Below are 15,014 nucleotides of genomic sequence, written 5' to 3'. Positions count from 1 at the left end.
TGGCCACATCCCCTCCAACAATTGTTATTATTAGTTTTCTTGATATATGACATTCTTGCTGGGGTGAGATGGAATCTCAATGTTGTTTTGATTTGCATTTCCTTTATGGCCAGTGATGTAGAGCATTTTTTCATATGTCTCTTGGCCATTCTCATTTCATCATCAGAGAAGACTCTGTAGGTCTTTAGCCCATTTGATGAGGGGGCTATTGGTTCTTTGCGGTTTTGTTTTAGAAGAAGGTAGTTTTTTTAGTTCTGCATATATTTTAGAGATGAGGCCTTTGTCGAATGTCCGGTAAAGATCTTCTCCCAGTCTGTGGGCTTTCTGTTTATCTTGCGAGCTATGTCCTTTGCCGTGCAGAAGCTCTGCAGTTTAATGCAGTCCCATTTATCCAACCTTTCTTTGATTTGTAGCCTTTCTCTGTCTTTGTTAAGGAAGTTCCGTCCTGTGCCAAGGAGCCCAAGTGTTTCTCCTACTCCTTCCTTTAGTGTTTTCAGGGTATCTGTTTTGATTTCAAGGTCTTTAATCCATTTGGAATTGATTTTGGTGCAGGGTGATATATAAGGATCTAGTTTTAGTTTGTTGCATGTGTTGAGCCAGTTTTGCCAGCACCACTTGTTAAAGAGGCTATCTTTCTTCCATACTATTGTTTTAGCTCCTTTATCAAAGATTAAGTAGGCGTAGTTCTGTGGGTTCATTTCTGGGTCTTCAATTCTGTTCCATTGGTCTTCAGGCCTGTTCCGGTGCCAATACCAAGCTGTTTTTCTTATTACTATAGCTTTATAATACAGCTTGAAGTTGGGTATTGTAAGTCCTCCAGCACTGTTCTTTCTGCTTAGGAGTGTTTTTGCTATTCTACGTCTTTTATTGTTCCATATGAATTTCTGGATTGCTTCCTCTATTTCATTAAAGAATGGTGTTGGGATATTAATGGGTATTGCATTGAATTTGTAGATAGCCTTTGGCAATATTTCCATTTTGATTATATTAATCCTCCCAATCCAGGAGCATGGGAGGTTTTTCCATTTTCTTAGTTCTGACTTAATTTCATTTTTCAAGCTTTTAAAGTTCTCATCAAAGAGGTCTTTCACTTCTTTGGTTAAGGTTATTCCTAGGTATTTTATGTTTTTGGGGGCTATTGCAAAAGGAGTTGCTTTCCTGATTTCAGCCTCGGTCTTCGGGTTGTTAGCATAGAGAAAGGCCATTGATTTTTGAAGGTTTATTTTATATCCTGCAACTTTGCCAAAGTTTTGGATCAGCTCTAGTAGCTTGGGGGTAGAGTCTATGGGATTCTTTAGGTATAGGATCATGTCATCTGCGAAGAGAGAAAGTTTAACTTCACATTTTCCTATTTGGATCCCCTTTATATTTTCTTCTTGCCTAATTGCTCTGGCTAGGAATTCTAGTACTATGTTGAAGAGCAGGGGAGAGAGTGGACATCCCTGCCTTGTTCCTGATTTTAAAGGGAATGGCTTTAGTTTTTCACCATTTAGAGTTATGCTTGCTGTTGGTTTGTCATAAACTGCCTTGATTATATTCAGGAATGTTCCCTGGAATCCCAGTTTTTCCAGGGCTTTTAGCATAAATGGGTGCTGGATTTTATCGAACGCTTTTTCCGCATCCAGAGATAAAACCATGTGGTTCTTTAGCTTGCTCCGGTTGATGTGGTGGATTACATTAATTGTCTTGCATATATTAAACCAACTTTGCATCCCTGGGATGAATCCAGTTTGATCGTGGTGCATGATTTTTTTGATGACCTGTTGAAGTCGATTGGCCAGAATTTTGTTGAGAATTTTTGCATCTATGTTCATCAGGGAGATTGGTCTGTAGTCCTCTTTCCGTGATGAGTCTCTGCCTGGTTTGGGGATGAGGGTTATACTGGCTTCATAAAATGAGTCTGGTAGTGAACGTTCTCTTTCAATTTCATTGAAGAGTTTGAGAAATATTGGTGTGAGTTCTGTTTTGAAGGCCTTGCAGAATTCTGCAGTGAATCTGTCTGGACCTGGGCTTTTCTTGGATGGGAGATCATTTATTGCCATTTCTATTTCAATACTGGATATGGGTCGGTTTAGAAGGTTTAAATCTTCATGGTTGAGTTTGGGGGTATCAAATTTTTCTAGGAAATCATCCATTTCTTCCAAGTTCTCGAATTTGTTGGCATAAAGGTTTGCAAAATAGTCCCTTATTATTTTCTGAATTTCAATTATTTCTGTGGTGATGTTACCTGTTTCATCTCTTATCTTGTTTATTTGAGTGTGCTGCCTTCGTTTTTTGGTCAGGTTTGCCAGGGGTCTGTCTATCTTGTTGATTTTTTCAAAGAACCAACTCTTTGTTTAAGGTTTTTTTTTTTTTTTTTTTTTTTTTAAAGAGGGATTTCCATGCTGTTTTCCATATGGCTGTACTAATTTCTATTCCCATCAACATTGTTTAAGAAATACTATGTTGATTTTGGAGTAAAGCAGTGATGTAGGAGTACATGCCTTTAGAACTAAGAATTTAGTATTATGGCAGGCAAGTTGAGAAGAATTGAAGAACTCAAGATTATTGGTAGGAGATGACTGCTATAACTGGATCGTCGCAATAATTTTGATTCTTGTTACTGAGATTAGAAAGGTATGCATATAAGGACTTTAAATGAAGAAGCAAAGGACCCTCCACCTGGTTAATCTGGTGCCAAATAACAAAAATAGAGAACTGTTGGCAGTCTACATTAAATGACTCAAAGAGGTTCAATGAGAGAAAGGGGGATGGTGTAGGTTGGAAATCTCATTTACAAAAGAAAGATGGATGATGATGAAAGTTCATCACCTGCTCTTTAGCAATGGTGTTACTTTCTGAATTCTGACTTGGAGAGTGGACTGTTCCTCTGGGCTGGTGGCGGTGGGATCTGATGGACCTTCTAGGAACTCATCTAACCCTGTATCTGTTCTCTGAAGGATGCTTGTTCAGTTTTCTCAGTTTGCCTTTTTAACATTGACTAATGGCAGACGTAATATACAGCATAGCATAAAACACAATCTGCCATCCAAAATTTGGAAAATAGAGCCAGGAGGTTAATTCTTGGTGTTTGCAAATAGTGTGGAAACACTCTACAAACAACATATGTGTTTGTATGTAGGTCATGAATTGTAATTATAAACTATCATGATTATAATAGAAATGACAATCTTTTGAATAGAAAAGAAAATTTAACACAGAGTCTCAATGAAGGATCAGATGCTCTCTGGTGTTCAAGGATGAGTACGAAGGAGTAGAGAGCATAGTCTTTGCCATCAGGGAACTTTTGCTTTGGATGAGGAAAGCAGTAGACTTATGGAAGTGTAAAACAACTACAAGAGTAACTAATGTAATGTATAGGTAGCAAATCAACTCAAAACTGAAGTGAGAGTTAATTTAAAGGGTATGGAAACATATTACAAGAGCAGGAATGCAATGGAAGGAGCTGGAAAATGGCGAAGTCAGCAAGACCGTTACCTGCTTCCTCCTTACATTCTCATAGCTCATTTGCTAAAGGGCCCCAGAGTCTACAAATTAGCGTGTGGCTGATTGGCTACTTAATTCTAATTTCAAATTTTCAGTCAAAGAAATCTGATTATGCTAATTGGATTAAGCATCCATTCATAGTCCAACCAGCCATGATTTGCATGATTGTGCAATATGGCAGAGCTGTCAGTGCCCCAAGAGTCTGATTTTAGAGAAGATACTTTTATCAATATTTTGTTCAGGAATACCTATGACTATTTGACCATCTTTAGGCATGGAGAAACCACTCAGGGTCTTGAGTGAATAGTTTTCTGGGTTGTAAAAGTAATGAGGACTTGGCATAACAAGTCTTATTCAGTACTACAGAGTGTTCTCCATTGAAAGGATGTTTGCACACACATTAATCACAGCTAAGCTTGGTTACAATGCCACTCTACCATCTGTCACATCAGCTAATAATCATACTTTCTGTTGTATATTTTGAGATTTCCTTTTGGAGAAAAGGTCCGTCGGATAACTTGGGATTGTATTTCTGTTGATAACTTAACGTTTTTATCAAGTATAACAGAGGCAGCTGCAGTATTGAGGTGGGGTCTGTAAATGATCAGGACAAATTTTCAATCATATTGATTATGTGCAATTCTTTTCCAAATTTTTAATTTATTTGCCTTCCTCTTTGTATTCAGCTCATGTTAACAGACTTTCCTGCTCGACAGGAAACATTAGAAAATAGTAGTTCTTTCAAAACATATTCTTATGTGATTTTCATGAAAACAAGTATCCACCATGGCAGAGGAGATGGAATTACACACTGCAGTTCAAATGGCTTGACCTGAATTCCCTGAATTCCCTGAATCTTAAATGGTTTTAAAGCTCTCCTAGACATAATTTTGGCTAGGTGGTAACGTGCACAGTGAATTAAGTTGTTCAGTTTTTTTTTTTTCATCAGTCTTGGGGCTTGAACTCTGGGCATGGGTGCTGTTCATGAGCTCTTCAGCTTAAGGCTAGTGCTCTATCACTAGAGCTACCACTTCCGCGTTTCTGGTGGTAATTGGAGATAAGAGTTTCATGGACTACCCTGCCTGCGCTGGTTTTAAAGCACGATCCTCAGATCTCAGCCTCCTGAGTAGGCAGAATTACAGGTGTGAGCCACTGGCACCCAACTCAAATTTGTTTTTTGAGAGGGATTCATTGACCAATATGATATTAATGCCTTTACCTTTCTTCTGGTTTATTACTTAGACATAGTCACACTTCTCACTCAGAGGGTTTGTAAGGAATACTGAGCATGGTTTTGTATAAAGTACTTAAGACTACAATGATTCCTTAGTATTAGGTTAAAAAAGGGGGAAAGGAAGAATAAATTAAAATGAGAAGAAAATCAGTATCAAGTATATCAATGGAAAAAAAAATCCCCAAAGAACTTTCTAGAAGCTTCTATTAAGGAATTTTAAAAAGTAGAAATACTTTCATGCTTTTGTGTTTAGAAATAAAGCTAAGTTATTCTTCTCATCTTTAAGTGAAAATTCCAGTGGTGGAAAGTTAACTATATTTTTGGAGGCATCTGGAGAATATAATACAAAGAATGTGTTCTGCCCAGGGATATAACTCATTTGTATCTGATGGAATATACTTTTATTTCTTTTTTTGCCTGGCCAGGCCATGAAGTTCCAGATGCTTGCTGGTGTCAAACTAGATAAATAAAAATGGAGTTGTATTGTGATTTCTAGCATAAGGCAGTATTTCTCCTCTGCTCTCATTGTCTGCTGGTGGAGATGTGCTTTAAAGCTAAGACTTTACTTTCTGAATGACAGCTCCTTTCTGAGGCTGTAGTGGACTTTGGGAGTTCTGCATATAACTGACCCACTTTTTAGCTTAGTGGGGAGACTTGAAGAAGCCGGTAGAACAATTGATAATCTCATTCTGTGGAAATTAATGCTTTCACCCTGAGCCACATAGCCTAGTGTCTTTTCGCTGTCCCTGGCGTACTTGCTGATGGTATCTGTCATTCATCCATGCTAACATTTCTATTTAGAATCTACCAGTGGTTCAATGCACAAATGTCAAATGAGCTGATGTGTATTGATTTCTGGCTCTGACTGGTAGATTTAATCACAAAAAAGCCATCGAAAGCAGATAAAATAGAAGCCTATGAAAAGGCTTCTAAATCCCCACAATTCTTTGCTATATTGTCTAGATTTGAGAGTTTAGATCCAACTGTGCCACTAACTTGCCTTGGTTAATTCACACAGGGCTTTTGTCCCAGTTTACTACTCTGTAAAAACAGTTTTGTTTTATTCTTACAGATTTTTTGGTATATTTAAGTTTGAATTCAGTCCATGTCTTATATATATGTATGTATGTGTATATATATATGTGTGTGTGTATATATATATGTATATATATATATACACACACACCACCCACACACATGATACAAGGTGTTCTGTTAAATTCTTTGAGTACCAAAAATAGAGTTAATATAAGGTATGGTGGTGCATATGATCATACAAAATGATGTTTAGCAAAATGAACTCTAAGAAAGGGAAGCAAGAGGTTTTTAATTTTATTTTTTGTTGTTTTGTTTTCCCCCTTTTGTTGCTGTTTTTGTTTTCTGTACTTTTTGTCTTGCATGTAAGTTTATCTGATTTGGGGAGGGTAAGGGGAGGAACAGAAATGATGGTATAAAGGGTGAACTAATTTAGCAGTGATACTCACCAGACACTATGTTGAAAATAAACTACATAAAACTTGTGGGGGAGTGGGTTAGGAGGGAAAAAACTAGGGAAAACAAGGGAAGACGTGACATTGTTCAAAAAGAAATGTATGCAATACCTGATCTATGTAACTATAACCCCTCTGTATGTCATCTGTACAATTAAAATAAATGAAAAGAAAAGGTATAGTAGTTCCAAAGAGTTAGTGGTTTAATAGTGAAAGTGATATATATATGTATATATATATATATGTACTATAATATCTGGAAGAGTGTTAAAATATTGGATGAAAGATTAAATTTAGCATGGTGCCATTTAGCCTGTAATCCTAGCAACTCAGGAGACTGAGATCTGAGGATCAGGGTTCAAAGCTACCCTGGGCAAGAAAGCCTCCAATTAACCACCAGAAAACTGGAAGTTTTGATTCTGCCTTTCTAAAGAATTATACTTTGAGATCTCTCTTGAATCTATCATACTTCAGTTAATACATTTGTGTACATTTGCATGCCACCTAATGTATTTATTTATGAATTTGTAGGCTAAGTTTAGCTTCCACATATAAGGGAAAACATGGATCCTTTGTCTCTCTGGGCCTGACTTACTTCACTTAACATAATTTTTTTCCCAAGAATTTCCATTTCTTTACAAATGGTACAATATCATTCTTTGTAATAGAAAAGTGAAATTCATATATATGTATAATATGAATATATGTGAATACCTAATGACTATATATGAATATGTAATATACTATACATGAATATACATTCATAAATTCACATATGAATGTATATTTGTATATATGCATAATGTATATATATATATCCAACTTTCTTGATCCATTCATCTATTGAGAGGCATCTGGGCTGATTCTGTGCCTTGACTATGGTAAGCAGTACTGCAATAAACATGGCTTTATTGTATCCTGGTTTGTAATCTTTTGGGTAAATTCCCAGGAGTGGGATTGCTGAATCATGGGGTAATTCTATGTTTAATATTTTGAGGAATTTCCACTTTCCAGAGTGGCTGAGCACATTTACATTCCCACTAACAGTGCATCAGGGTTCCCTTTTAGGGACCATATTTGTGTTCCTCATCACTATCTGTTCCTGCTTGTTTTCTTGATAATGGCCATTCTAACGAGGGTGAGGCGGAATCACAATGTTGTTTTCAATGTTGTTTTGATTTGCAATTTCTTTATGGCCAGAGATGTTGAGCATTTCCTCATGTGCTTATTGACCTTTTTCACTTTTTCTTCTGAGAATGCAGTCAAGAATCCAATGTGTATTATACAAAATTAAGAAGAGTGAGGAAACAACAGTACAAGTAATGTATCCAATGCATAACGTATGAAACTGTAACCTCTCTGTACATCAATTTGATAATAAAAATTTGAAAAAAAAAGAGTGAGGAATGGAGTGGGTAGGGGAGGAGTGGGTGAGAATGTTGAAAAGGGTGACATTGACTAAGATATATAAGTCAATGTATTGTTAAATGGCAGCTCCTTCGTACAACGACTTAAAGATTAAACCAAAAAAGGACATTACCAATTCCTGGAGAAAATTTTTCTTGCTGAGTGTAGGTGGCTCACACTTGTACACTTAGCTACTAAGGAAGTTGAGATCTGAGGGTTGTGGTTCAAAGTCAGTTAGAGCAGAAAAGTATGTGAGACTCATCAATTAACTACCCAAAAAGCCAAAAGTAGAGCTGTGGCTCAAGTGATAGAGCACTATCCTTGAGCAAAAAAGCTCAGGGACCGCTCTCAGGTCTTGAGTTCAAGTCTCCTGACTAGCACACTAAAAAAAATCATGACTATTTTAGTAGTAAGCCATAAGGAGAGCCTATGGAAGCCCACAGGTCCTGGTTCACGTCACCACACAGGTATGAACACATTGCTATGCCCGACCTTTTGTGAGAGGCTGCGTGTGATGTGGTGGGAGTTTCTGGGTGTTACTTCCTTTCTGTGTGATCTTGAAGCTATAATTAGACGTCTCTGATCATTGCAAACTGAAGATATACATACGTTTTCTGGGTAAAGGATTGCTCTTTAGCTCAAATGACTGATCTAGAAAAAAGATTTTGGAAATGATAAAATGATCTACAGTAACTCTAAGGAGTTATGTGTCATTGATTTAAAATATTCTAATTCTTATGTCATCATTTAAATATTATAAAGACTACTAAGTTTGTGATGGTAAAATGTTATAGTTTATGTTGCATAAGTTAAAAAACCATCAGTGTTTTTAATTGCCCTTTCATTCTCCATGGCTGTTTATTTTCATTCTTAATGACTACACAGGGATAGAAGTTAAGTTGCCTCCTTATCCCATGTTATATTGTGGCTTTGACATACTTGCATAAGTGACTTGACAAAGCTTGAGACATTCTTTGAAGGACTTGCTTCTCTCTTGGCCCCATCTTTTTATGTATCCAAAGACAGAATATGAAGGACTGACCTCCCACTTATCCCGGGTGCATATAGATATCAGGCAAAACCCCAGGTCTGCGTGGAAGTGCTTGGCGCAGGCAGGGCAATCAGACCTGAACCTGGCTGTCCACATCCAACTGTGGGCCCAACAGAAAGCCCCAACCTAATGGCTTTTTCAATAACTTCTGTCTCCTTGCTCAGATCCCATAAAAGCCTAACTCTGATCCTGCACGATGGTGGCTGCCCCTTACTGTTTCTCAAGAAATGGTCCTGGCCTGTTGAAGAAAGAGCAAATCCAGCCTGGTCCTTTTTCCTCCATATTCCTAACATTCTTCATGTGCATATTAATAACTAATTACAAGTGTGACCTAATTCTATTCTTTTTACAAATTTACAGATTTATGCATAAAATTATAGATTTACAAATTGTGGGGTAAAGACAACTATTCCGTAGCAATTCCTATTTTTGTTTGTCTTGCTGGTACGAGGGCTTGAACTCAGGTTCTGAGAGCTACTAGTTTTTTCACTCAAGGCTGGCACTCTATCATTTGAGCCACAGCTTCACTTTTGGATTTTTGCTGGTAGGTTGGAGTTAAGAGTATCAGGGACTTTCCTGCCTGGATTGGTTTCAAACCATGATCCTCAGATCTCAGCCTCTAGAGTAGCTAGGATTACAGGCCTCAGCCATTGGTGCTATTTGTATTATACAAATGAATGGATTTCATCATGATGTTTATATACCTAAATATATCAAATTGCTTTTCTTAATAGAAGAAAAAAAAACATCCTGGTAAGAAACACCAGATCTATTCACCAAAAATTTTAAAATGGGCTGGGGATATAGCCTAGTGGCAAGAGTCCCTGCCTCGGATACACGAGGCCCTAGGTTCGATTCCCCAGCACCACATATACAGAAAAAACAGCCAGAAGCGGCGCTGTGGCTCAAGTGGCAGAGTGCTAGCCTTGAGCGGGAAGAAGCCAGGGACAGTGCTCAGGCCCTGAGTCCAAGGCCCAGGACTGGCCAAAAAAAAAAAAATTTTAAAATGGTTTAATTTCAAGAAAATCCAATGTAGACTGGCTTGAATAAGTAATAGACCAGCTTCAGATATGATTTGATCCAAAATTGGTTTAATCTAGGATTGGTCTGAATATCCACTGGTTTTACTGGGCATGTTCATAACTTTACATTTTATCTCTTATAGTATTGATTCTCTTTCTTCTGTGCATTTATCCAAAATATTGCAAACTAGGATAAGGCCCAATCATGTTCACTGCAGTATATTCACCATAGCTAAGGTATGGGGTCACCAGTCCAGCTAGCCCTCACTGGAAGAATAAATCAAGAAAATGTGGTTTCTATACACAATGGAATTTTACTCATCCACTAGAAAGAATGGCACTGTGCTATTTGTAAAGAAATGGAAAGACGTAGAAAAAATTAGGTTACATGGAATAAATCAGGCCCAGAGACACAAGGAATCCATGTTTTCCCTTACACGTGGAAACTAGATTATAAACTTATAAATACGGTGGGAGGTATGCAAGTGTATACAAATGTATTAACTGAAATATGGCAGATTCAGAGGAGATCTCAAAATAGTATACATCCTTACAAAGCTGAAACCAAGTTCAGCAAAATAAAGCCCCAGGAATAGGGTATGCAAAAAGAGTGGGATGGGGTCAAGGGGAGAAGGGTAGACAAATGAAGAGAAGTAGAAGGGAAGACTGCAGTCAAGAAGTCACTGCAAAGCTGGGTGCCAGTGGCTCACGCCTGTAATGCTAGCTACTCAGGAGGCTGCTGAGGATTGAGGCTTGAAGACAGCCTGGGCAGGAAAGTCTGTGAGACTCTTATCTCTAATTAACCACCAGAACTAGAAACAACGCTGTGGCCCCAAGTGGTAGAGTGCTAGCCTCAAACGCAGCTCAGGCACAGGCCCTGAGTTCAAGCCCTATGACCAAACAAAAGCAAAAACAAAACCCCCAAATTGAATTCAATGCATATCCTAAGAAACCGAGAAGAGTGAGGGAATGGATGGGGAGAGGAGGCATGACTGAGAATGGTCAAAGAGGTGACATTGCCCAAAATGCATTGTAGTTATAAACTGCTTTGTTAAATGGCAACTCCTCTGTACAACTACTTAATGATAACAAGAAAAACATAAATAAATAAAAGTAAGGAAAAAAAGTCTTTCTGGAGGGATATACTGTATGGTGTGCTCTGCTGCTTAGTAGTGCTGATTGTCTCCTGAAACCATCATTGGATCACTGCTGGCAATTTTGCTGAGATGCTTCAATCTAACATGGTTGAAAACTCTCAGGTTAAGTTATTAACCTGGCAGTGTTAAATTTTAGCCCTACTGCAACTTCCTTGTTCCTAAAACAAGGAATGGGTCAATTGTTTCTCTATTCATGTGATTGAGAATTAGGGTTCTATTAAGAGAAAATGGAATCAAATATTCAAAAGTCACTAACATTGTCTTTTTAAAAAAGTTTGCTTTGACTTAAACAGCAGGAATTTACTTTCTTATAATTCTAGAGGCTGGAAGTTCAAGACTAAAATGTAGGCTTCCTGTGAGATTCTTTCCTTCGTTCTCTGTTCATTCCTTTGTGCACACATGTGTCTTAATCTCATTGTCTTTTTGAGTGTTCATGTTCATAATCAGTTGAAAAGTATTATTCTTTTTTTAAAAAGAGGAGTAAAGGCTAAGTATTATAAGAAAGACAATATATTGTATCACAGTCTACTTGATATGCTTGGCTTATTACAAACACATACATATGGTAGTATACCTAAAATATAAATATAAAAATATAATTACAGAGTACATTTGGAATGTATGTGTAATATCTACTAGAATAATAGATGGAATTTATGCAATTTGGAACAACTCTAAATTTATTTAAAATGAAATTCATGGAACACGCTGAGAACACTATATTTCTAGTTGATGTTTGTGTCTTTCTATTTTATCTCTCAATTAGTTAAAAATTTTGTCCAATTATATTTAATAAATTTGGAACATTTTCTTCTCATCTTCCTTGGTTTTCTGCCTGATGAAAAGTGTTTGATTACTTGCAATGTTAAAAGAGATTTGTTTAGCATTTAGCCTCTTAGTTCTGTGCCTTTTCCAGAAAAGGCAGATAAAGACATGCACTATATAAGAAGACTTGATCTCAGTCCACACTTTTCTTAACACCCGTACACATCTTAACCAGTATTTTTAAAAATCTTAAACCAGTATCCCAAATCAAATTAATATCTCCCTTTCCCCAAATGTCTTCCTTCCTTCCTTCCTTCCTTCCTTCCTTCCTTCCTTCCTTCCTTCCTTCCTTCCTTCCTTCCTTCCTTCCTTCCCTCCTTCCTTCCTTCCCTCCTCCCCCTCTCCTCCCCTTCCCCCTCCTTTCTCCCTCCTTCTTTCTTTCTTTTCCTTTTTTTTTGGGGGGGGGGGCATTGTTGGTTATCTTTGTACATCTGCCTGGAGGCAAATGGCATGGCATTTAACAGACATTCAATTTTCATGTAAGGAACGAATGGACTTGAACTTACATTTCAAGCCCCCTGGTAAGGTAAGGAAGCCACACTCTTTTCAAGCTCTGCCTCATTCAGTTTTCAAGGTACCTTGGAGTTGACTGCAACCGGATCAGCTCTTGCACTCCTCTCCTGGCTCCTCCCTCCCTCTGCCTATGGGCCCCACTGACGCCTCAGGCCTGGGTGGAAATGGTGACACCCTCGATTTCCCTCTCTACCTAGCGATCTTCCTGTTCCAGGGAGATAAGCCCATGGCAGGGGCTTTGTGCCCGGCGCTGTGACCGCCACTTTGCCTTTTCCCACATCAGAAGGAATGCTATCTGACAGCAGTGTCTCACTGATGTGTCCTAGAGGAGTCTTGCAGAAAATGTTGCATCCTTTGAGGATGGGGAGATCGGAAAACAGCAGCTGTTTGAAGTGCCTCACTTCTCTGAGAGAGACCCACTGGTTCTCAGTGAAAGCTGCACATTGTCCGGGGCTTGAGTGGCATAGCAACCAGGAACATGAGCCTGGTGTTGCTGCCCTGGGTAGGGGGTGTGAGGGAACCCTAAGCCTCAGCCAGGAACTGGCTGGAGCCTTCTCAAATAGTGGATCTATCATTAATAAACTTCCCCGGCACAGTTTTCAGTCACCAGGGCTGCCTCATGGGGCACCCCATGGTTTATTCTCCCAGGGATGACCTGTCCTTGAGTTGCCTTAATTGTGTTCCTCTCAGATCCTCCTTCCCATCTGAGCACCCCGTTGAGACCCTCTTGAAGCACCCCAGTCCTCCCCCCAATCCAAGTCAAGCAGCTAACATAAAATTGAGGACCTGTTGGGTGGCTGGCAGTTTTCTTAGACCAGTGAAGGCAGCGCAGCCACAGCCGGAGGCAGGGTTGGAATGGGAGATGTAGGTGCCTGGTCTCCTCCTTCTACGGCCAGCATGTGGAATCCACCAAAGCAGTGTCCAGGAGGCGTGTGTTTACCAAGCATGTCAGGGAGGGGCACCTTCCAGGAAGATGGCCACTGGGCAGCAAGCAGCTGGCAGGTCCATCTGGGCAAGGGAGAGAAGGGGGAGGGAAGCATACTGGAAAGGCAGAGCCACCTTCCCTCCAGATGGCCCGGAGGAGCGGAGCACTGCGCATGTCCTAACAGGACTGCTGACTGCAGCTGTGGTGGGAGGCCCAGGTCGGTGGGAACCACAACCCCCAACTGCGGAGGGAGCCACAGAGGCAGGGCGAGGGCAGTTCATTGCCAGTTGGGGGGCTGTCACTTACTGAGGGGGTCCCAGGAGAAAAGAGCAGAAGGGGGGGGGCGGAGAAAGTGGGTGGGAGGCACAGACACGGGAGTTGGAGGGACAGGCTGAAGTGTAGAGGATCAGGTAGAGGAACCCCCAAATGTTTTATCTCTGATCCTTACTAAACTTGATGGAAGGCACTGATGGAAACCCACTGCTTTCTTTTCCTTGTACCTTACAGAGGTGAAGTTTGTCATCCGTTTGTATGTCCTACCTTCATAGCATCTGCCCAAGCTATTGCTGCGGGGCTGTGCCTCTCACCAGTCTCTCTGCTTCTGTCCTGACGTCTGTGCGGTTCCTATCTCATGGTTCCAGGATTCATCCTCCCCCACAGCACCCATGATTCCCAGGCCCGCTCCATCCAAGTCCTAACCAGATCTCATCCTCTTAGCTTCTGAGATCAGATGCGATCTTATGGCATGTTCAAGGTAGTATGGCTGTAGACAGGAATATTTTTCTTTTAGACGACATTTATCATCATTTTCTGTTGTTTTAAATTTCAGTGGCTTCTTATTGCCCACAGAATAGAATTGACCCATTAAAACAAGTTCTGTGAAGTCTTTCTTGCCTTAATTTTTCACTCAAAGAATATAAGCCACTCCATTATGCTTCCTGTCTTAGTTTTAAGCCAGGTGGAATTCCTTAGAGTTTCCTTCCTTGGCCCAGCTGTTTGATACCCCTGTGGTACAGTGCTCCCCCGCCCCCAGATTGGAATGTCTTTTCCTCAATTTTCTACTTATTATTATTATTATTTTTTTGGCCAGTCTTGGGCCGTGAACTCAGGGCCTGAGCACTGTCCCTGGCTTCTTTTTTGCTCAAGGCTAGCACTCTACCACTTGAGCCACAGCGCCACTTCTGGCCATTTTCTGTATATGTGGTGCTGAGGAATCGAACCCAGGGCCTCATGTATAGGAGGCATGCACTCTTGCCACTAGGCCATATTCCCAGCCCCTAATTTTCTACTTATTAAACACAAGTTCAACTTCCAAGACAGTTTTTTTTTTTTTTTGGCCAGTCCTGGGCCTTGGACTCAGGGCCTGAGCACTGTCCCTGGCTTCTTCTCGCTCAAGGCTAGCACTCTGCCACTTGAGCCACAGCGCCGCTTCTGGCCGTTTTCTGTATATGTGGTGCTGGGGAATCGAACCTAGGGCCTCGTGTATCCGAGGCAGGCACTCTTGCCACTAGGCTATATCCCCAGCCCCCAAGACAGTTTTGAGAGTCTATATTTTAGAGGCCAATGGATGTGGAATAGAGTCCTGGCATGTCCATTAGCTACATTGTGTGTGTATGTATATATATATATGTATATATGTATATATATCATATAAACTTTATATATTAACTATAATAGCTTTGATCAGTTCAATTTTCTTGAGTCCTATTTTTCTTATTTGCAAAAAAGCTAATATCTACTTCAAATGGTCATTGTAAAAATTAAAGTAAATGAACTGATGGATTTAAAGTACTTAACACCATGTTTTAAACCTTGTAAGGATTCAATCAACAGTAGCTTCTTTGGCTGAATTCAGTTACCTAGAAAACACTGTTGAATTCCTTCTCCTTAATTGGAATAAACCA

Source organism: Perognathus longimembris, chromosome 14 (assembly GCF_023159225.1).
Source record: "Perognathus longimembris pacificus isolate PPM17 chromosome 14, ASM2315922v1, whole genome shotgun sequence".
In the NCBI taxonomy this organism is placed as follows: Eukaryota; Metazoa; Chordata; class Mammalia; order Rodentia; family Heteromyidae; genus Perognathus; species Perognathus longimembris.
This window is presented reverse-complemented; position numbering follows the sequence as displayed.